This window comes from Macaca thibetana, chromosome 4, assembly GCF_024542745.1.
Source record: "Macaca thibetana thibetana isolate TM-01 chromosome 4, ASM2454274v1, whole genome shotgun sequence".
Lineage (NCBI taxonomy): Eukaryota > Metazoa > Chordata > Mammalia > Primates > Cercopithecidae > Macaca > Macaca thibetana.
In genome coordinates, this window is record NC_065581.1 from 109,880,901 (window position 1) to 109,903,663 (window position 22,763).

A 22,763-nucleotide genomic window follows, 5' to 3' on the forward strand; every position below is an offset into this window, starting at 1 on the left:
ATCATGTAACATGGCACCGTTACATAGTTAAGGTCTCTCTACTAAAAGGAGACTCAGCTTCACGACCTACAAGGGTATCAATTGATTCAGTTCAGAGAAGCTTTTTCAATTTCTCCTCCTTTACTTTCTTCTTCCCCTTCTTTCCCCCTGACCTGCTTTATCAGATGGGTTGCTTTGGAATCACTAACCCCTATGCCAGCTTTGCATTGGCAACGGTCACCTCTTGTCCCCTGGTGTGCTCTGTAATGGCATTAAACTAGTCGTGCTCAGACAACATTTGAAAAGATAATTGCCTAGTTTATTCCTTAAAAAGTCAGTATACTGTTGTGATCTGCTTCCCAGGCTAGTTTTCTGTTGAAAATGGCTGGAAATAAAGTGATTGTTAGAAAGCGTGCTGATCTTTCATGATCTGAATCCTGTTGAAAATGACGATGTTGTTGAACGTCGAATGAGGAGGCATTTCCAAGGAGGAATGCTCTCCACAAGCCCTGGTGAGGTTTTATTGCTGCTCTCAGGACAGTGAGAGTCTCTTTGTGGCACTGTGGAGATCAGCATTGGATGGCCTTTAATCAATTAAGGGAAAAGTACTTAGGAGTTGCTTATAAGCCAGGAAAGTTCTTTTTATGTGACATTCTTCTTGTGAAATGACGTGGGCATGCCTGTCATTCAAGCAACAGAGCTGTACATCATGTAACTTTATACATGCAAAATAAGTACTGCATAAGGTTTGTGGGCCAAATTTTTAGTTGATGCATTTACATTCACTAGCCACTAATCAATTTTTGTTACTCACATACCCCTGGGCACCTGTTCATTAAAGATTTGGTTAAACCGGACCCAAATCCAATTCCAGTGCTGGGAATAAGCACACTCCTCTGCTCCCCTGCTCCTCTGCCCCCAAACTTATTGCCCCAGCTTCGCCTCATGAAAAATGTGGCACAAAGCTCCTCTTTGGGTTCCGTAAAAATACATTTTTTTTTTCAAGCATTTGGTGAGTTATAACAACTTTATCAAAGTTGTAAGGGATCACAAAAAGTCACTGGCAGAGTGTGCGGTTTTCCACTGGCATCCTTTTTCTCTCTTTTCTTCTCCCCTCCTCAATACATTTTTCATCTTGTCTAGCATGAATGGTTTTTCCCAAATTAAGGCAACCTGGGTCTGCGGTCTTGCCTTCTATTGTAAGAGAGTTTTCCTAAGCAAATACAGCTTCCTTCTTAAGAGGAACTCAGGTTAATATAAATGTCTCTTTCTTATTTCGTATTATTTCAGGCCCCTGTTTTGGGGTAGTTGTGGCAAGCGATTGTCCTCTTCATCTTTTATAACATGAGAGAACCTACTGATTTACCTTTTAATAGTGGTCAGGGCATTTCCAGAGCTTGTTGGAAAGATTGGGTGCTGATGGAGCTTGGCATGTCTGTGGGAAGTAATAAAGCTTGGACAGAAGCAAGCCGTTCATCTTCTCAGGGAATGAAATTATTCAGCAAATATGTTCTGTCTGCTGTCCCTGTCTTCACAGAATTTAAAGGAAGTCCTTCTGAACCACACAGGCTTCCAGATTGGGTTGGCTTGGCCTCATCAGCTCATTCAGCTTATGATTCTCTTAGAGGAGCCTATTTTAGGCATTAGGAACTTCATGCTTCCACAAGGAGCAGCAGTGTTGACAGACTAGGCTAGAAAGAGGAAAGGGATAGAGCCTTAGATACACTCACGCATTCCTGCCCTGGCTTGCTTTCATTGCAACACAGAAAGAAATATTCAGGTTGCAAAGCATGTACTTGAATACAGTTAGGTTAGCAGCATTGAATGGAGAAAAAGCCTGCCATTATATGGCTAGGGAACTGTAGGATTAAACTAATGGTATGCAAACTAATGGTTATAAAACTAATGGCATGTAGAGGAATTCTCCTTCTCTCTTCCTCCACCACAAACACACACATACATAGACACACATACACACACACACACACACACGCGCGCACACACACACACCCTGAATCTTAATTATATGTTTATTGTGGGGGAAAAAAGGCTACTCAATGAATACTTAATTAGTAGTCATATTCCTCTTGTCTGTGTGGATATCAACTATGAAATAAGCCAAGAAGCTTTATTTACTTTCTGCTGCTGAAAAGAATTCAGATTCAACAAAGTCACTCTCAAAGCACCTAAGCCTAAGCACCTAAGAGCAGAATTCTCATTCTACCTTCCATGTTCCTTAATCTTGGGTTACGACCAGCCCCGTCCCTACACGTTCTTGTATAACCTAATGCTGAGCGGTAGCAGAGTCCATGGCATCTTAGGAAGAGCCACCTGTTAACTTAGTGCCTACCCTAGGCCAAGGGATAGATGATTCAAGGTACCTTGCATATATGCTCTCATTCACCCTGAGAGGTAGTAATTGTCTCCACGTTTTGAAAGTGGGATAGACTGAAATGCAGAGAGATTGCGTCAATGGTCCCAAGTCACACGGGAGTAAAGGGAAAAAAACAGATTCACATTTAGGTCCCTCGGACTCCTAGGCCCATGACTTACAGCATACCAACCCGACTCCCTCTGGCGCCAGGATCCATGACACAATGAAGACCACCCTGTTTTCTGCCTTCAATGGGGTTCTGAGAGAACAGCTGTAGAAATGAAATTTAGGGTAATTCTCCTTTGAAACGACATGTGATCTCATTGTCATTGACTCTCTTTGCTTGTCTCCTCTATCATTCCCTGACACTGCCTGGGAACACCAGCCTCGCCTCTCTTCTGTTTTGTGCTGTTGTTACCCAGTCACCTGATGCATGGTCTACCTTTTGCTTTCACCACACGTTGCTGCTTCAAAGTGTACTACCCAGAATTCATTGAGAAAGGTCAAGTCCAGAGGCTCATCTGCCATTTTTCACACCACATGCTATGTGCTTAGAGTGTGACGCAGCACGCAAGATTACTCGCCAAGTCCTACAAAACCATATGCAAGTTTAACAGCCGTAGAAATCCAGGCTGGTAAAATCTTGGATTTAAAATCCACGGTTTTGTTTTCCCATACCCTTACGAGAAAGTACAAACTCACTTTCTGGTTTGTGGGAATCACCTTAACTAGTAACCTTTCTTACTTCCTCACACTTGTCAGCCCAACTCATTTAAAGATGGCACTTCTTTCAATTCCTGTTAGCACGTGGGCTGGCTTTCTCTAAGCCTTCGCATATGCTGTTTCTCTGCTCAGAAAACTCTGTCTCCATGCCCTGAAGTCTTTCTCCTATCCAATTCCATCAAGCTTATCCCTCCTTCTAGGTCAAATTTTAGCTTAAATAGCCTTCTTCTAGAGGCACGTACCTTCTCCCCTGACCTAAATTTGACTTCCTCTCTCTGCTCCCTGAGTGACCTATACTTTTCTTTTCTTTCTTTCCTTTTTTTTTTTTTTTTTTTTTTTTTGAGACAGAGTCTTGCTTTGTTGCCCAGGCTGGAGTACAATGGTGTTATCTCGGCTCACTGCAACCTCTGCCTCCCAGTTTCAAGCGATTCTCATGCCTCAGCCTCCTTGAGTAGCTGAGATTACAGGCATGGGCCACCATGTCCGGCTAATTTTTGTATTTTTAGTGGAGACAAGGTTTCACCATGTTGGCCAGGCTGGTCTTGAACTCTGGACCTCAAGTGATTCACCTGTCTTGGCTGGGATTACAGGTGTAAGCCACCTCGCCTGGCCTATACTTTTCATACTATCATACTTGTCCTCATTTTTGGGTACTTGCTTGTCAGACTTGCTGTTTTCCATAAGTGATCATTTCTGTAGGACAAGATCATGGGTATATCTTCAGCAGCTTACTCCGTGTCTGACAGTTAATAGGCTCTCAATTAATAGTTCTTGATTTCATATATAAATAAGAATTAAGAATCTCTAGCATTTACATTGCCCATGGGAATTTCGAGAAATGGAGTCATGTGTGAGGACTGATTTTGACAGAAAATAATTTTCCAGGAAAGGATTTCCACCTCTGTTTTTAAAAACAGATACGGGAAAAGGAGCAATCTGAATTTGCTAGAAAGGCCCCAAGGTTCGGATTAGGTCCTGCTACAGCCGTTCCCATTTTGGTAACACATTTTTAGGATCTTTGAGGAGTAGAGGTGGGAGACGCGCATTCTGGGGACTAATGTGAACAAAGGAATGAAAATATAAATGAGCTGTGCCAATCCACTGTGTTAGTGATTATATTGAATTCTCATAATAGCCGAGCAAGATAGATTTTATTATTCCCATTTTTCAAGGGAGTTTACTGAAGCTCAGGGAATTTAAGTAACTTGCTCAAAGTCTCATAAGGAGTAAATAGCAGAGCTGGGATTTGAAACAAAGGTTTCCCAACAACAAAGCCAGGCTCTTTTCTCCAGGCTGCACGGCTTCTCCATTTAGAGGTGACTTAGGGCCAGTGAATGGGGGACTGAGACATGTAGTGATAATGTAGGAATGTAGGTTTGATCCAGCAGGCAGTAGGGAGCTACTGCCTATTCTTGAGCCGGAAGGTGAGCACGTGAAATTGGCATGCGAAAAATATGAACCTAGCAGCAATAAACTGGATATTTTGGAGAGTGAGGGAGCTGCCAGAAGGCCAGTTAGGAGATGGTGAGAAAATGCAGGCGTTCAGACATGAGCTCCGGGACTAGAGTGCGGCCAACAGTGAGAATTTAGGACACACTATGCAAATAAAAAGGGGCAAAGTTTGAAGAGTGCTTGGATATAAGACACAAAAAATTTGAGGCTAAGATAAGCATGATTCCAAGTTTTGGAGCCTGGGGAGACTGGGAAAATCATATGAAAATTAAGAGACAAAGAGTTTGTGACTAAGAAGGGTGGAATTTCATTTAGATTGACCATCGCTTACTTCTTTTGGTTTATTTTAGTTTTGTATGTTGTTTCTTTGTATGAAATTACTAGATACTTGTGTTTTTTAGTTTACATTTATTGACACCATTTGTGCCATTGCATCACCAGTTCAAGGAAGCCTTGAGGCCCCTGGGCCTCAACTAGAAAAAGTGAATCATCCAACTATCTGTTTTTCTCTCTCTCTCTTTTTTTTTTTTTTTTGAGACAGAGTCTTACTTTTTTGCTAGGCTGAAGTGCAGTGGTGCGATCTTTGCTCACTGCAATCTCCACCTCCCGGGTTCAAGCGATTCTCCTGCCTCAGCCTCCTGAGTAGCTGGGATTTCAGGCTTGCGCCATCATGCCCAGCTAAGTTTTGTATTTTTAGTAGAGACAGGGTTTCACCGTGTTGGCCAGGATGGTCTCGATCTCTTGACCTCATGATCTGCGTGCCTCAGCCTCCCAAAGTGCTGGGATTACGGGCATGAGTCACTGCACCCGGCCCCAACTATCTATTTCATAAAAACTTTAGACAAACTGAAGAGGTTTGTAGGTTAATATCTGGTTTAGTATATATTACAGAGACTTTAAAGTTTTTTGAGAATCCAATGTGTTTGTGCAATTGTGATTGTGTTTCTTCTTTACTTTCTGAATGGTGGAAGTTTTGCATGTTTGGGGATTGAAGTAACTGTCTGCATGAGACGTGTTCCATCTCTAGCTGCATGTGCACTTCATGTGAATTTCAGAGGATCTTATCTTTGGAAGGCATATTTCTTGAAATCAGTTTTATGAGAATCTCTATAGTGAAGATCTAATCACTTTTTACATTGGACAGAATTTACTCTTGTAGAAAATGTTACTTGAAAGTCAAACTTTTCTCTTTTCATGAGACAACTATTCTGAAAGTTTCGGTAAGTATAGATTACCTTTTTTTTTTTTCAGCTCAAGAAAAATAAAGATGGGATTAATTTTCCCCGGGAAAGTGACATTAAGTCTTCTGAACCTTTCATCGGTAGCCGTAGATTAGCATACATTTTGGAAAATGTCTGAGTGAGTTTACAATAGATTCAAAAAAATTTTATAGGAATTTATGAACACATTAGTCATAGCTTATTATATTCTTTCTCCCCTAGCTCCAACATAAGCAGCAGAGGATGTATTCTTTACTGGTCTGATTTAAACTGTGTCTCTACATCCTAGAAGTTGGCAGGCACAGAGCATGTACCAGTATTTTTTGAAGGAATTAATTATTACATTACTTAATTATCAATTAGTTGTATGAATCAACTAATTCCATTGAGCATTATTGTTGAACACTGACGTGTTCCCAGACTTCTACCAAAATGAGAATTATGGGCTTTTAATTTATTTGAACTCTTTATTTATTGTCTTAGCCAAGAACCAGCCTCTGAGCGTATCCCAAACAAAATTCCAACGTTTTGAAATGTTTCTTTAAGGTTGGGCGCGGTGGCTCACGCCTGTAGTCCCAGCACTTTGGGTGGCTGAGGTGGGCGGATTACTGAAGGTCAGGAGTTCAAGATCAGCCTGGTCAACATGGCGAAACCCCTTCTCTACTAAAAATATAAAAATTAGCCAGGCATGGTGGCTATGCCTGTAGTCCCACCTACTTGGGAGACTGAGGCAAGAAAATTGTTTGAACATGGAAGGTGGAGGCTGCAGTGAGCCGAGATCACACCACTGCACTCCAGCCTGGGTGACAGAGCGAGACTGCGTCTCAAAAAAAAAAAAAAAAAAAAAAAGAAAGAAAAGTTTCTTCAGTGAAGACAATTCAAACTAACCATGTGAAATTGATGAACTTTTGGCCAACATATGTTCCTAGAATTTGTATTAGAAAGGAGGATGAGAAGGTGGAATGTTGACATGTCTAGACAGGGCAAAACGTGACATTTCTGCAGCTGTAGGTGACCGGTTTACCATAAGACAATGACTCATAGATCAAAGGGGTAAAAATACTTGCTTAGTTAACATTTGGAAACCTAAATGTTAGAATGATTGAGGAGTTTCTTGAATTCTGTTACTTCTGACATTGTAATTTCACATGCGTGGAAATCAATGTTTAAATGAGTATTTGGTTTATTTATTGTCTATAATGTATCATTGTGTTCTCACAATTATTTTCCTTTGCAGATCCTTGAATGTATTTCTAAAATAATAGTTCCCCTGTCATAGCTTTATGCCCACACTATCTGTAGTTGGGATAGGCAGTTCTCAATAACTTCTTGTTGCTAAGTCCACGTCATGTGGGAACAATTGCTCATGTTGCCAATATTATTTTCCTTTAAATTCTTTCCAAACTTTTCAATATTAATTGTGAAACACCGAGAGCCAGGAAATGTTGGTTTCTTTTGTCTTGTTCTCAGAAGGCAGTGATATGCTTGGGCATTGCCAGAATGAATGCCATGGTTGGGGTATTTTAGATGACAGTCTTCTTAGCTCACAGCAGTGAGGTGCCCACTCAGGGGACACAGCCTCCCTCTTTTCTCTGGTGGACAGTGCATAGTACTTTTGTTGGTGTTTCCACAACTTCTCTTTTTTTTTTTTTTTTAAAAAAAAACAACTATATAGAATCCAACTTCTTGCCTTTTGGAAATTTAAAGTGACTGAAAAATGCTTTAAAAGATTATACAATAGGGTCAGCCATGCTGGCTCATGCCTGTAATCCCAGCACTTTAGGAAGCTGAGATGGGAGGATCACTTGAGGCCAGGAGTTTCAGACCAGTTTGGTCAACATGGTGAGACCGCATCTCTTAAAAAACAGCTAAAAATTAAAATAAAAATTGTAAAAAAGGTTATACAGTAGTATGTGCTCATAGGAAAAATTTGAAAATAGAAGTAAGTGAAACAAAAAAAAGGAGACGGACATGGAAGCAAACAGAGATAAATAAATGATTTAAGATCATACAGGGTCGGCCAGGCGTGGTGGCTCACATCTGTGATCCCAGCACTTTGGGAGGCCAAGGCAGGCAGATCACCTGAGGTCGGGAGTTTGAGACCAGCCTGACCAACATGGAGAAACCCCGTCTGTATTAAAACAACAAAAACAAAAACAAAAACAAAATTAGCCCGGTATGGTGGTGCATGCCTGTAATTCCAGCTACCCAGGAGAGTGAGGCAGGAGAATCGCTTGTATCTGGGAGGTGGAGGTTGCAGTGAGCCGAGATAGCGCCATTGCACTCCAGCTTGGGCAACAAGAGTGAAACTCCATCAAAAAAAAAAAAAAAATCATACAGCTTCCTACCACCATGGCATGAGTTTAGACATTTTGATGTATGTGTTTCCAAGCATTCGTTTCTATGTTTTACAAAAATAAAATAATAATATGCATGATGCTGTTGTCACTTGATTTTCTCACTAAGTAATACATAGAAACATATATCCATGTTGATACATATATATCTACAATATCATTTCTGATGGCTGTAAGAATTATATATGAATATATGATAGTTGATTTGCCAATGCGTAGAATGTAAAATCAAAAATGCCTTTTATCCTAAAATCGTTTAAAATAGTTAACAGGAAAAATAGTTAACAGAGTACGTAAGTGCACACACACTAACTTAAATATAAATTAATATATATTGAATTGATGTTTATAGTGCATAAATGTGTAAGTATTGGCACATATATGTATGTATATAAATATTAACATATATCTAGATATGCATGTGTATAAATATATGTATATGCGTGTGTATATAATTTGATCATTCTTGAAGCAAGCCGGCAGTAAGGTGGATTTCGGCAGCATGGTATAAGAGACATATGGCACCTGGATTCTAGTCCTGTACTTTGTTATGAGGTCTTGTAGCTCTAAGTCAGTGATGCAAATCTCTATGTATCTATTTTCTTGCAAGTAAATGTTGACCAAGAACACCGTCTCTATATTTTTCAAAGCTACTTTGAGAAGATCGAATGCATCTAAAAGCAATGTTTAAAAAATCTAAGGAATGTATACAAAGAAAAGCAATGTGTTTGCCGAAATATTGAGATTTTAGGATGCAGAAGAATTGTGCTAGGAATTTTCAGACACCAGGAATGGTTTCTCTCAGTGACTATGACCTGTCCTGTGTAGGAAAGTCTAAAAATATACCTACTGACCCCATGTAAAGGATGATTTTAAGCTATAAGACAGGGGAATGGACTAGAAGACATTATGTACTTGTCAATACAGAGTTTTCCACCCTGGAGGAAGAGTTCAGGTAACACATGAGTTAATGGTGAGAGTGTGGGCACATTTCCCAAGCAACAGAATGTGAAGTGGCCCATGGGATGAGCTGAACTTTTCATTAGGTTTGAGGATTTTCCTGAGAAGTCTTTATTTGAAGATTTACCATCTGTCTGGGGCAAGCTCTTTTAAGGGTCAGGTCCCAGCTGCCTCTTCTACAGACAAGCTAGACTCATCTGTCACTGTGCTGCTGTGCTTAATCTTCCATGGAGCATGTTTCAAGAAGATTTCAAAAGGAAACTATGCAGTGGAAAGTTTAAAAAATATTGATTATTTCTGTAAGGAGTCAGAATTTAGCAAAGCATGTTTGAAACAATGTCTTTAAAAAAGATGCAAGGAAAAGGCACGCTGCAGGGGAAGATATCCCCGGGCTCACAGTGTAGTATCTCTACATTCCCTTGAAAGAGAATTCACCCAATTTTAATTCTAGCCTGATTCTACCCTGATGCTGAGGCTCCTTGACAGCCTGGGCAAACCACCTACCATCTCTGGGCCTCGCTTCTGTGTCTGTTCAACAGAAGCATGGATAGATGTCTGTTACCTGTGGAAGAGATGGTGCTCATTAACAGCCCGTCAGCCACTGATATTTTCACACCTTGAATCTTGTAAAACTTACTGTGGCAAATGCATTTTCATTTTTTACTGACAACGATTTCAGAGTAGTAGCTTTAAAATTAATTTTTTTTAATGAAGTTTACCATCTTAGCCATTTTGAAGGGTATAGTTGAGTGGCATTAAATAAGTTCCAATTACTGTGCAACCGTCAGCATCATCCATCTCCAGAACTCTTTTCATCTTGCAAAACTGAGACTCTGTACCTATTAAATAATAACTCTCCATTCCTTCTCCTCCCAGTCCTTGGCAACCACCATTCTACTCTCTGTCTCTATGAATTTGCCTACTGTAGTTCCCTCCTATAAGTGGAATCATACAGTATTTATCCTTTTATGACTGACCTATTTTACTTAGCATAATGTCTTCAAGGTTCATCCATGTTGAAGCAGGTCTCAGAATTGTCTTCCTTTTTAAGCTGAATCCTAGCCCATTGATGTGTGTACCACACTTTGTTCATTCATTCGTATTTGTTGACAGACACTTGGATTGCTTCTACCTTTGGGCTATTGTGAATAATGCTGCTGTGAACATGGCCATACAAATATCTCTTTGAGACCCTGCTTTCAATTATCTTGGTTTTATACCTAGAGGTGGAATTGCTGGATCATATGGTAGTTCTATCTTATTTTTTTTTTTTTTTTAGGAACTACCATGCTATTTTGCATAGTAGCTACACTATTTTACATTCCCAACCATAGTACACAAGGGTTCCAGTTTCTCTACATCCTTACCAGTGCTTGTTACTTAATTAATTAATTATTTACAGTAACCATCCTAATGAGTGTGAGGTACCATCACACGGTGGCTTTGATTTGCCTTTTCCTAATGACTATTGTCCTTGAGCAACTTTCACATGTGCTTATTGGCCATTTCCATATCTTCTTGGGAGAAATGTCTTTTGCCATTTTTGAACTGGATTTTCTTCGTGGTGGTGGTGGTGATATATTTTAATAGTACACATGAAACTCATGAAAACAGTTTGAAGAGATTTGAAAGTTCCTGAAGTATTTGATAACTTCACATTGCATGAAGGCAAGATTATGTGGTGTGCTGACTGGGATTTTGAAAGAATTAACCTTGTCTTTTTTTTTGTTTGTTTGTTTTTTTGAGACAGAGTTTTGCTCTTGTCGCCCAGGCTGGAGTGCAATGGTACGATCTCAGCTGACTGCGACCTCCGCCTCCCGGGTTCAAGTGATTCTCCTGCCTCAGTCTCCTGAGTAGCTGGGATTACAGGCACCAGCCACCATGGCTGGCTAATTTTTTGTATTTTTAGTAGAGACAGTTTTTCGCCATGTTGGCCAGGCTGGTCTCAAACTCCTGACTTCCGGTGATCTGCCCGCCTTGCCCTCCCAAAGTGCTGGGATTAAGGAGTGAGCCACCATGCCCGGCCTATTACTTCTAAATCTCTAATATTCAAAGAGAATGCATCTGATTTTAAATTTTCTTAAATGGTGCTACTTTATCTATTCTTCTCCAAACTCATGCAATAACCATGGATGGTAGATGAATTAGATAGCAAGAGATAAAATTTAGTCTGTAATGGTGAGATTTTATCAAATTTCTTACTATTCATTTAAAACCTTTCCTTCATATGTATTGTTTTCTTTCATTTTCTTGGCTATGCTGTTGCAGAGACCAGCCCATGTATGTGAAAACAATAGCACATTTGGGGTTTTAAAGCTTCCAAAAGAATAGGGCAGAGATGAGACTGAGCCGAAGCTAAGGTTTTTACACGGCAGAGAACAATTACACAACACTCTGTTAAATTTTGAGGTTTGCATCTTAATCATTTTTGAAAATTACATTTCAGAAGGTAATTCCTGTCTTTGTATGTCAGACTACCTGAAAGTTCACTAGTAACTTCATTTCACTTAAAATATGATTTTGCTCCGAGAGGTCTCCTTACTTCAGAGCTGGAATTATACCTAGAGGTGGAATTGCTGGATCCTTTCCCTCTTTCTCCATAAGGAGAGAATGAAAGATTGTAGTGGCTAGCTAGGAGAGGTGACTTACAAGGCATAGAACAGGTGCCAGCCACTTCTTGGTCACCAATCTAAATATGACGTAATGTGATAGTGAGATAGCCATATTGTCGGTTGACTTTTAGGAGGGAAGAGTAAGGAGGGATTATTGTGCTGAGCAGTTGGGCTGTTCTTGGGAGGGAATGTTTTCTGCAAGGGGAATAGCATCCTGGTTTAGGTTTCCCAGAAGCAGACTCTTAAGAAGAGGATTTGGGTGCTAGCAGTTTACTTGAGAAGTGACCCAGGAGATACTCGGAAAGGGAATAGAGAAGTGAGAGGGGTAGAAAAGTTAGTTAATAAAGTTCTCCTTAGCAAGCGGGGTGTGACTGTGGGTAACCAAAGCTTCATCCTTCTGGGGAACCCTGGAAGCCTGTGAAAAACATGTACCCCAGAGTTTTCATACTAAGGGAAAGAGGAACTGGGATATTGATTTGTTTACCTATGTATTTTTCTTGTTTTAGAGATGGGGTCTCACTGTCATCCAGGCTCAAATGCAGTGGTGTGATCATAGCTCACCGCAACCTCCAACTCCTGGGCTCAAGCAATCTTCCCGACTCAGCTGCCTGCATAGTTGAGGCTACAGGTGCACATAGTTGTGCTTCGCTAATTTTTGTATGTTTTTTAGAGAGACGTCTCACTATGTTGCCCCGGCTGGTCTTGAACTCCTTGCCTCAAGAGATCCTTCTGCCTTGGCCTCTCAAAGTGCTGGGATTACAGGTGTGAGCCATGGCGTCTGACCCAGCTGGGGGCATTTCTGCCCCAAGTCCCATTCGTTGCTGGTTGAGAGCTCGTCCCAGGGGGCAGTGATCTCTGAGGACTTCTGTACAGGTGAAAGAGTGGAATAGGGCAGCCAGAGAAGCTTTCCCCCAGTGAGATGCAGGTGCTGGTGCAGGAAGTCTTGCCAGTGTCCCTGGGTGGTAAGGACAGGGCATGTGTCAGGGTCACTGAGAGTAAGTGATCTCCTTACTGCAGAACCCTTCCCCTCTTCCCCCTGTTGGAGCCTCAGTATCCCCAGAACCATCCTCATTAGCGTAATCAATTCTTTCCTTCTGTTTTTATAATCAATGCCAAGATTCTCTGGGTTCTGTAGGAAACTGGGCCTTTTTTCTAGCCAAAAACATTTACCAACTGTTGTCTATGTAGAATATCTATTTCTAGGTGTTTGTAAGAAAAAAGTCTCGCTCTGGATCTAAATCTAATTATATTCATAGGGTAATGTTCGCTAAACCCAAATGCAACAATATTTTAGTAAAAATACACCCCAAATAATACATGAAGAATATAGTAAGTTTACTAGCATTATTATTCTCCAAATAATCTAAAATGTTTTTTTCAACCATTAATCTGATGCAAAGAAAAGAGAGGAGAGCTGAGACACAGAAACAGCTAGTCGGAGGGCTCAGCTTACAGTGCACTCAGTCAAAAAACTTATTTTGCACTTTCGGAGGCTGAGGTGGGCAGATCACTTGAGGCCAGGAGTTTGAGACCAGTCTGGTCAATATGGCGAAAACCTGTCTCTATTAAAAATACAAAAATTAGCTGGGCATGGCAGCACGTGCCTGTAACCCCAGCTACTTGGGAGGCTAAGGCAGAAGAATCACTTGAACCTGGGAGGCGGAGGTTACAGTGAGATATCGCACCGCTGCGCTCCAGCCTGGGTGACAAGAGTAAGACTCCATCTCAAAAAAACAAAACAAAACAAAACAAATCCACCTTATTTTACATTAATTTCAGGATCAGTCCTTCTCTTTTGTTTCCTTTTCACCCATTTTCCTGCTTTTCTAGGAACTAATAATAATAAATTCTTGGATTTTTTATAGCTTTAACAAATTTTACATTATTACACACATCTGTGTTAATTTCTATTTAGTCTGGAGAAGCTGGTTATAGCTGCTTATTCGCTGTGAGGACAGTGACTCACAGAAGTTAAGTACTCTGCCTGGGATGTCAGAGTATGTGGCTTGCATCGAGACATTAATTCCAAATCCAGGGTTGTTTATTTCTGTGCCATGTGTCGACTGCAGATTCTCTCCTTCTCCCATTTCAGTTCCTGAGCCTATTTTAGCTCTGAAGAATTTCTTCAGTCTTGTCTTTAGAATTATTCGACTGTTTGCTGGGTCCTGGTCTGAGTCCTGTCACTTTAATAGTACCACATGGGGGTTCCCATGGTATAATGCCAGGCTAGCTTGGTGTTCTAGCTTCTGGCACTTGGCATGGGATGAATTTTCCTCTTAAGGTTGTGATCATAGTACTGCCTCACTGGCATATGCTTAGCACTCAATAAATGTTAGGTCTTATTATGTGTTACTCAAGATTATTATTTCTTAAAAGGATTCCAAGCACACTCCCTACCGTGCCTGCTTCTGATATCTACAAGAAAATAAAATACAGACATTTTTTCTTTCTTTTGGTGCAGTGCTTGTCACAGCCCGATGCTAATACATGCAGCTCTCTGTGATAGTTGCAGAATGTAGATTGTGTTGGCGTGCTAATCTTCACTTTTCCTTTTCTGAAAGGAAGGGGCAGATGAGTTGCAATGCCATGGATGCTATTGTATGGAGAGAAGGAGAGAAGCTTTAGATTCTGTGCAATTTTAGAGGGGAAGAAAGGAAGAACCTACCAAGACTATGTAAAGATGATAATAACATGTCATTGCGAAGAGTACTTACTTAGCCTGTATGCCATGAAGTATGTATAGTCAAAGTTCTGAGGCGTCTCAGAGCAGTGATTATTTATGTAGTACTATGTCACCATCTTTACATTCAGTTAGGTTTGTTTCTATTTGTTTTTAATTTCGAGAATTGCTTTTCTTTTTCATGTTTGTTTTTGATTTAAAAAATCAATCATATACCCGATTCCAAAGTCAAAACTGTAACAAGTTACAACCAAGTTAGTCTCCTTTGCATCTCTGTTCTCTATCCTCTTTCTTCCCCCTTTTCTATTTGTTTTTGGTTTATTTTTCCATGTTTCTTTTCGCAAATACAGCAAGTGTGTATATTGAGCCAATCCCAGCCTCCTTTCTTACACAAAATTAGCATATTACATATATAGTACTGAACCTTACTTTTTCTCTCACTGTGTCCTAGAGATTGCTGTATGTGCCGTATGGCATTTTTCATAGTTATTCACTGTGTGTGGATACCACGGTGTATTCAACTGTCCCCTGATGATAGGCATTTGCATTCTTTGCAATCCTTTGTAAATACAAACAACGCTGCAATGCACATGTCATTCCATATATTCTCCAAGGTATAGTTAGGACAGATCCCAGAAATGGAATTTCTGGGTCAATGGGCAAGTGTGTTTTTGCTGATTATTATCCAGTTTCCTTCTGTTGAGTTCCATTTTGCATTACCACCAGCAATGTGTGAGAATGATGGTTTCTCCGTAGAACTAGAACTTTTACAGTGAAATTTAAACTATCTTTTCTTCGATCTCCATTTACTTTTACTTTCTATTTTAAAGAATATAATTCAGATTTCTCTAGTGGCCATGAGTGTGTGTGTGGTGTGAGAATCTAGTGACAACTGTTCTAAGGTGGCATGAGAATGGGCAGCTCCGCTCAGAGTTTAGACCTCATCTGTTTCCAATGCCCTGGGGGTTTTGGGGAATAACTGAGAAAACAATAGATTTACGTGGAGAAATGGAGACTTTTGCAGCTTCTCCTGATTCAGATAGTCATTGGGAAACCTCATTAAATTTGTTTAAGGTAATTTCAAGAATTTCAATTCTACATTCCCTTAAAAACACAAAAGTGTATTACAAAGAAATTTTTTTAGCTAATTTTTTTTCTTGAATTCAAGATTCTGTTTAAGACCTATAATTTATTTAATAACAGGTTTTAGGGGAGAAAACGTTGCAATGAAAATATACATAGATTCTAAGGTGCCTTCTGATTTCAGAATTATTGAAGTGTAAAGAAATCAGGGTTTTAGAATTAAGGAACTATGGTTTCATTGAAAATAGAGAGAGAATATTACTTTTCATTTTTTAACCAGGAACTACATGACCGTTTCCTATATTATCATTCATCTGCTTCTGGCTTGGTCTTCTTTGACCTACTTAGACTCGAGAATACACGTCAGTCTCATTTCTCCTGGTCAGCCTCTTCTGCTTTTCTGACATGTGTAGGTACCTAAGAAGTAATTTTGTATGTTTTCCAAAATACCTGTGGTACAAAAAGGCCAAATGTTATCTTGGCAATGAACACTTATTTTTGCATTTAAATTCTAAAATCTGATGTCCTATTTTAGTTAATTTCTAAAAGACTTTATCTTTTTAGAGCAGTTTTAGGCTCACAGCAAAATTAAGAGGAAGGTACAGCTATTGCCCATATACTCCCTGCCCATACTCATGCACAACCTCCCCATCATCAATATCCCCATCTGCTTGGGAGATTTGTTATAATTGATGAGCCGACATTGGCACATCATTGTTACCCAGACTCCATAGTTCATCCTGGGTTCACTCTTGGTGGTGTACATTCTATGGGTTTGGGCAAATGTATAATGACATATAATCAGCTTTAAAAAAATACAGTATATTTTCACTGTCCTAAAAAGCCTCTATGCTCTGCCATTTAAATATTAAAATTTAATGTTCTATTTTAGTTAATTTTTAAAAATGTCTGAAGTATGGCAAACATTGCATGAAATATTTGTGTCTCCAAAATTCCTATAGTCCAAGCTTGAAACTATAGTTAAGATTAAACCATGGAGTATTGGAAATAGAAACCTAATTTGGTATCTGAAGTTTGAACAAATCATACTGAATCGTCAGTGGGATTGTCAGAAGCCTCCTATTTCACCTGCTTCCAAGTCTCACTGATGGCCAACTAAGAGAGATTTAACTTGCATATTATTCTCCAAACTTCCTCTGCACCTCATGATTTTAAAAACAGCTGTATTAAGGTACATTTTATGTATCATAAAGTTCACACTATTCAAATTTGCAGTTCATCCATTTTTGGTAGATTTACCGAGTGGTGCAACCATCATAATAAAACAGTTTTAAATAATTTTTATTGTACCAATAAGATCCTCCATCCCTATTTACAGTTAATTCCCACCCCTAACCCCAGGCAACCACTGTCCTGCTTTCTGTCTCTATAGATTTGCCCTTTCTGGACATTTCATGGAAATGGAATCACACAGTCATAAGTGATCGCTTGTGTTTCACTTTCACTTAGCAGAATGTTTTCGGGGTTCCTCCATGTTTCAGCAAGTGTCAGTGGTTTGCTCCTTTTCATGATTACATAGCATTTCATCATATGGCTGTGTCCTACTCTATTTAGTAGTTGATGGGCATTTAGGCTGTTTCCAGTTCTGGGTGATTACGAATAACGCTGCTGTAATGATTTGCACACAAACCTTTGCATGGACATTTGTATCCGTTCCTCTTGGGTAGATACCTAGGGGTAGAATTGTTCAGTGGTAAGGTAATTATATGCTTACGTTTTTTAGAAACTGCCAAACTGCTGGGCGTGGTGGCTCACGCCTGTAATCCCAGCACTTTGGGAGGCTGAGGCAGGCGGATAACAAGGTCAGGAGATCGAGACTATCCTGGTTAAGATAGTGAAACCCCGTCTCTACTAAAAAAAATACAAAAAGTTAGCCAGGTATGATGGTGGGCGCCTGTAGTCCCAGCTACTAGGGAGGCTGAGGCAGGAGAATGGCGTGAACCCAGGAGGCGGAGCTTGCAGTGAGCCAAGATCGCGCCACTGCACTCAAGCCTGGGCAACACAGAGAGAGACTCCATCTGAAAAAAAAAAAAAAAAAGAAACTGTCAAACTTTTTCACACTACCTTCTGCATCTCATTTTAACACTTTATTGTCAGAGGAAAAAGATTATAGTTCGTTCATTCATTCATAAAATGTATTTATTTATTTTACATGTACTTATTCCATACCTTATAAATAATATGTATGAACAAAACAGTTATTACCTTCAGGGTACTCACAATCCATTGGAGAAGCAGACAAACAACCAGGTAACCAAACACAGTAAAAGGAATGTGTTTCTTCTGAATTTAAGACTAGATTTGGAAAGAGAAGTTTGCACAATGGCCAAAGGATGGGTTTGATACCTCTGGCAGGAGAACAAGTTTTTTATTACATCAGGATTTCGAGGGAAACTTGCAGGTACCCATATAGAACCTGGAGGAAACCTTTTTTGTTTTTGTTTTTTAATAGAGACAAGGTCTCCATATGTTGCCTGGGCTGGTCTTGAACTCCTGAACTCAAGTGATCCTTCTGCCTCGGCCTCCCAAAGTGCTGAGATTACAGGCGTGAGCCACCCCATTTGGCCACCTGCAGGAAGCTTTTTAGAAAGTTAGGAATTGAAGAAGAAGGATCTCATTCAACAAACTCATTTTAGTTAATATAATAGGCAACAAGGGATCTGGAGAAGCGTAGGAGGAGGAAAAGGAGGAGGAAGAGAAGAAAACTGTCATTCTCTCAGGATTTGCCCTCTGTGATTGTCATTTTTGAGGCCTTTTTTTGCAAGTCAAATAAGCAGGGACCATTTTTGACACAAATTATCCGTGATTTTGAATATAACTCAACTGTCTTCAGAGTACAAAAAAAAAAAAGCTTCTGCTTTTAAAGTGATAATTTCCTGGGGAAACACTAAGATGTTTTCACCCAAACTTATTTAGGCTCCTATTTAAGGGAATCTCAGCTGTTTCACTTATGCAGAAAAGGAATCCACCCAAATGAAGATTTACCGTTTATTTTTTACATTGATTAAATGTAATTAATTTACATTGATTAAATTTAATTAGTTAATTAATTTTTTTTTTTAGACACATTCTAACTCTGTCACCCAGGCTGGAGTGCAGTGGTGTGATCACAACCCATAACAGCCTCGACCTCTGGGCTCAGGTGATTCTCCCACCTCAGCCTCTCAAGTAGCTGGGAATACAGGCGTGTGCCACCATGCTCAGCTAATTTTTATACCTTTGCAGAGATGGGATTTCACCATGTTGCCCAGGCTGGTCTTGAACTCTTGGGCTCAAGTGATCCTTCCACCTTGGCCTCCTTACAGGCGTGAGCCACTGAGCCTGGCCAATTTTATTTTTAGATGAATAAAAATACTACTAAAAGTGTATGTGGGTGTGTTACATTTTTGTTGATTGATTTGTGTATTATCTCATTTGAGATAATTTATTGTACTGAAAATGAGTTTTCTAGAAACTAATCATGCCATAAATTGGGTGCTGATTCTAATTCAGCTCCATGGAACTATTGTTTTTTCTTTTTTTATTATTTTATTTTTTAATTGTTTTTTTTTGTTTCGAGACAGAGTTTCGCTCTGTTGCCCAGGCTGGAATGCGGTGGTGTGATCTCGGCTCACTGCAACTTCCGCTTCCCGGTTCAAGCGATTCTCCTGCCTCAGCCTCAGCCTCCTAAGTAGCCGGGATTACAGGCGTCTGCCACCATGCCTGGCTACTGTTTGCAATTTTTAGTAGAGATGGAGTTTCACCATGTTGGCCAAGTGAGTCTCAAACTCCTAACCTCAGGTGATCTGCCCACCTTGGCCTCCCAAAGTGCTAGGATTACAGGTGTGAGCCACTGCTCCTGGCCAGAAGTATTGTTTTTCCTTTGTTTTTGATTTTTCTGTTTGTCTTTGGCTAAATGGGGGAGGGGGAGAGATGAAATTGTGGAACTAATCAGGGCTTGATTATAAAGGTTCTAAATCCTCTGCCGAGGCATTTAGAGTTGACCCGAGGGCAACTGGACACCATGCAGGGTATTTAATCAGAACAGTGCCATGAAGAATGCTTATGATGTAAAGATTTGCTGTGACTGTGACTGTGATTTGGACACTAAATATGATGAAAGGGCAGAATTACAGAGAAGGAGAATAGTTTAGGAGACTTTTGTAGTCATTCAACAAAACATTAAGGGTAAGTTGAAGGAGGCAGTAGGTAATGGATGGATTGAAGACCCGTGAGCAGATGCAGCAACAATACAACTTTGAGTTTACGTGCACGGGCACCCAGAAGGGAATGGAAGAGTTGGGGATATCTCTCAGATGTCCTGTTTCGGCAACTGGCTAGAAAGTGATATTATTCACTGAAGTAGAGAACACAGGAGAAAGGAATAGGCATTTTATGGAGTAAGATAATGAGTTTGATTTTGGATTTGTTACTCTTGCGGGGCCCTTGGGAATAGGCTTCCTAGGCAGCTGGAAATCTGGGACAGGAGTTCCTGGATTGAATCCCAGTTTGAGATATGGATTTTGGATATATGTAGACAGTGGTGATACAAGGTATGGGTTTTGGATATGTGTGTACAGTGATGACAGATGAAGCCATGAGGGTGTGTATGATCATCTATAGAGAGTTTTGGAACAAAAAGAGAATAAGTCTGTGGACAGAACTCTAGGGAACTCTGACATTTAAGAAATAGACAGGAGAACAAGACCCCTGAAAGAGAAGAAGGCATAGTTAGAGAAAAAAGGGGAGCAGCAGTAATGTGCTGTCAAAAAGGTCACAACAGGAGGGTGGCTCCAGAGGGAGAACGCAGCTACAGCGCCACTTAGAGTTCAATTAAGTGAGGACTGAAAACAGTAGAGGGGATTTAGCAACATGGGTGGAGTTTTGGTCTCTACGGTTTCTCTGGAACATATGGAAATGAATGGGAGGAGGAAGTAGAAACAAATGCTGAGTCTAAGTGATTTTTTTCTTTCTAAATTAATTATGGAAATTTACATAAAAACGCCTTACCCTAACATAGATTCTTAAAATTGAGATGAAAGTCATACAACCTAACATTAACTACTTTAAAGTGAGCAATTCAGTGGCATTTAATACATTCACAACATCGTGCAACCTCCTCATCTATCTAGATTCCAAACATTTTCATCACCCCAAAAGGAAACCCCTTACCCATTGAGCAGTTGCTCCCTATTTCCTACTGCCTAGGCCCTGGGTAGCTACCCATTAGCTATGTTCTGTCTCTCTGGATTTCCACTTCTGGATATTTCCTATAAATTGAATCATATGAGAGATGAGCTTTTGTGTCTCGTTTCTTTCACTTAACACAAGGTTTTCGAGATTCATCCACATAGCATGTATTAGCACTTTATTCTTTTTTAAGGCTGAATAATATTCCATTGTATAGATACAGCACAATTAATTTATCCATTTATCTGTTAATGGGCATTTGGGCTGTTTCTACCTTTTGGCTGTTGTGAGTGCTTTGTGAACAGGGCTGCACATGTATTTGAGTACCATTTTTCAATTCCTTTGGGCATACAGTTGAGCATCCGTAATCCAAAAATCCAATCCAAAATGTTCCAAAATCTGAAAGTTTTTGAGCACCAACATGATGCTCAAAGGGAGTATTCATTGGGTGTTGGATTTTCAGATTCGGGATGCTTGACTTCTTTGTACATGCAAATATCCCCAAATCAGCAAAATTCTGAAATATAAAACACTTACAGTCCCAAGCATTTCAAATAAGGGATACTCAGTTTGTAGATCTAAAAGTGGAATTGACGGGACCTAATGTCGTTTTTCAAAACTATACTTTTTTGTAAGGTTGATTGAGAATCCACAGGAAGCACTGTGCATTGTACAGAAAGTTGACTTAGTCTGTATTCTCTGAATACCTTATATTCTCTTTGAGAATCAGCATCCAGTAATTAAGCAGCCTGTCAAGAGAGAAGCTGCATATATATAATATACATATGAATGAATACATATTCATTCTGTATACACACATATGCATAAATAATGTTTAAAGAAGAGAGTATCCATTAGAATTAAGTTTTGATTTTTTTTTTTTTTTTTTAAGACAGAGTCCCACTCTGTTGTCGACAGTGGAGTGCAGTGGCGCGATCTTGGCTCACTGCAACCTCTACCTCCCAGGTTCAAGCTAACCTCCTGCCTCAGCTTCCCAAGTGGCTGAAATTGCAGGTGCCCACCACCATGACCAGCTAAATTTTTTTTTTTGTTTTTTTTTGTATTTTTAGTAGAGACAGGGTTTCACCATGTTGACTGGGCTGATCTTCAACACCTTACCTCTAGTGATCCACCCGTCTCAGACTCCCAAAGTGCTGGAATTACAGGCATGAGCCACGGCACCCAGCTTGAGTTTTGAATCTTATAAGAAGAAGGCATTCCAGGTGAAGAATTTAGATGAGTTGAGTCACATAAGAGAGAGAAGATGGGCATAGGGTTGGATGCTTCACCGTTTAATTTTTCCGAAGAAAAGAATGCAAATTGCACTCTAGTTGACAATAAAGGAAAGAGCAGAATGATCAAGTAAACTAAAAGCACCCATGACACTAACTTAACAGCTAGCCGACTTGTAAAATTAAGATTGCATTTTCTTTTTTTTTTTTTTTTTTGAGACGGAGTCTCGCTGTGTCACCCAGGCTGGAGTGCAATGGCCCGATCTCGGCTCACTGCAAGCTCCGCCTCCTGGGTTTACGCCATTCTCCCGCCTCAGCCTCCGAGTAGCTGGGACTACAGGCGCCCGCCACCACGCCCAGCTAGTTTTTTGTATTTTTAGTAGAGACGGGGTTTCACCATGTTAGCCAGGATGGTCTCGATCTCCTGACTTCGTGATCCACCCGCCTCGGCCTCCCAAAGTACTGGGATTACAGGCTTGAGCCACCGTGCCCGGCCAAAGATTGCATTTTCAAAATCCATTTTTACTCATCTCCCAGTAACCACAGACTCATTTACGTTTAATCTTGTGGATTCTATTTCTCTACTCAGAGACATCAGTGTAGATGCAAGAAGATTTGAATTCTATGGGTGACAAACAATCTAGCTTCATCGTGGCTCAGTTAAACTTTATTTGTAAAACACAGATTAACAAATTCTTAGAGAGGTGGGACAGTGATTATATTTCCTATACATGTTTTTGCTGATGTAAAGTGACATTTATGCTATGTCCTCATAAATGTAATTTTCTTCTACAGTCTTTTCCTTGTAGAAAGAATCCCCAGGAATCAACGATGGGACTGAGGTTCTGAAAGATGTAACTCTGTGATTTAATCCCCAAGGCCCTGTCTACAGACTTGGGAG

The 22,763-nt window shown here is 40.1% G+C and overlaps 1 protein-coding gene across 9 annotated transcripts in view; it reads left to right on the forward strand.

Annotated features, from left to right (window-relative positions):
* IPCEF1 (interaction protein for cytohesin exchange factors 1) overlaps positions 1–22,763 on the forward strand; it is a 203,853-nt gene that overhangs the window by 115,955 nt on the left and 65,135 nt on the right. The gene's annotated exons all lie outside the window — the stretch shown is intronic.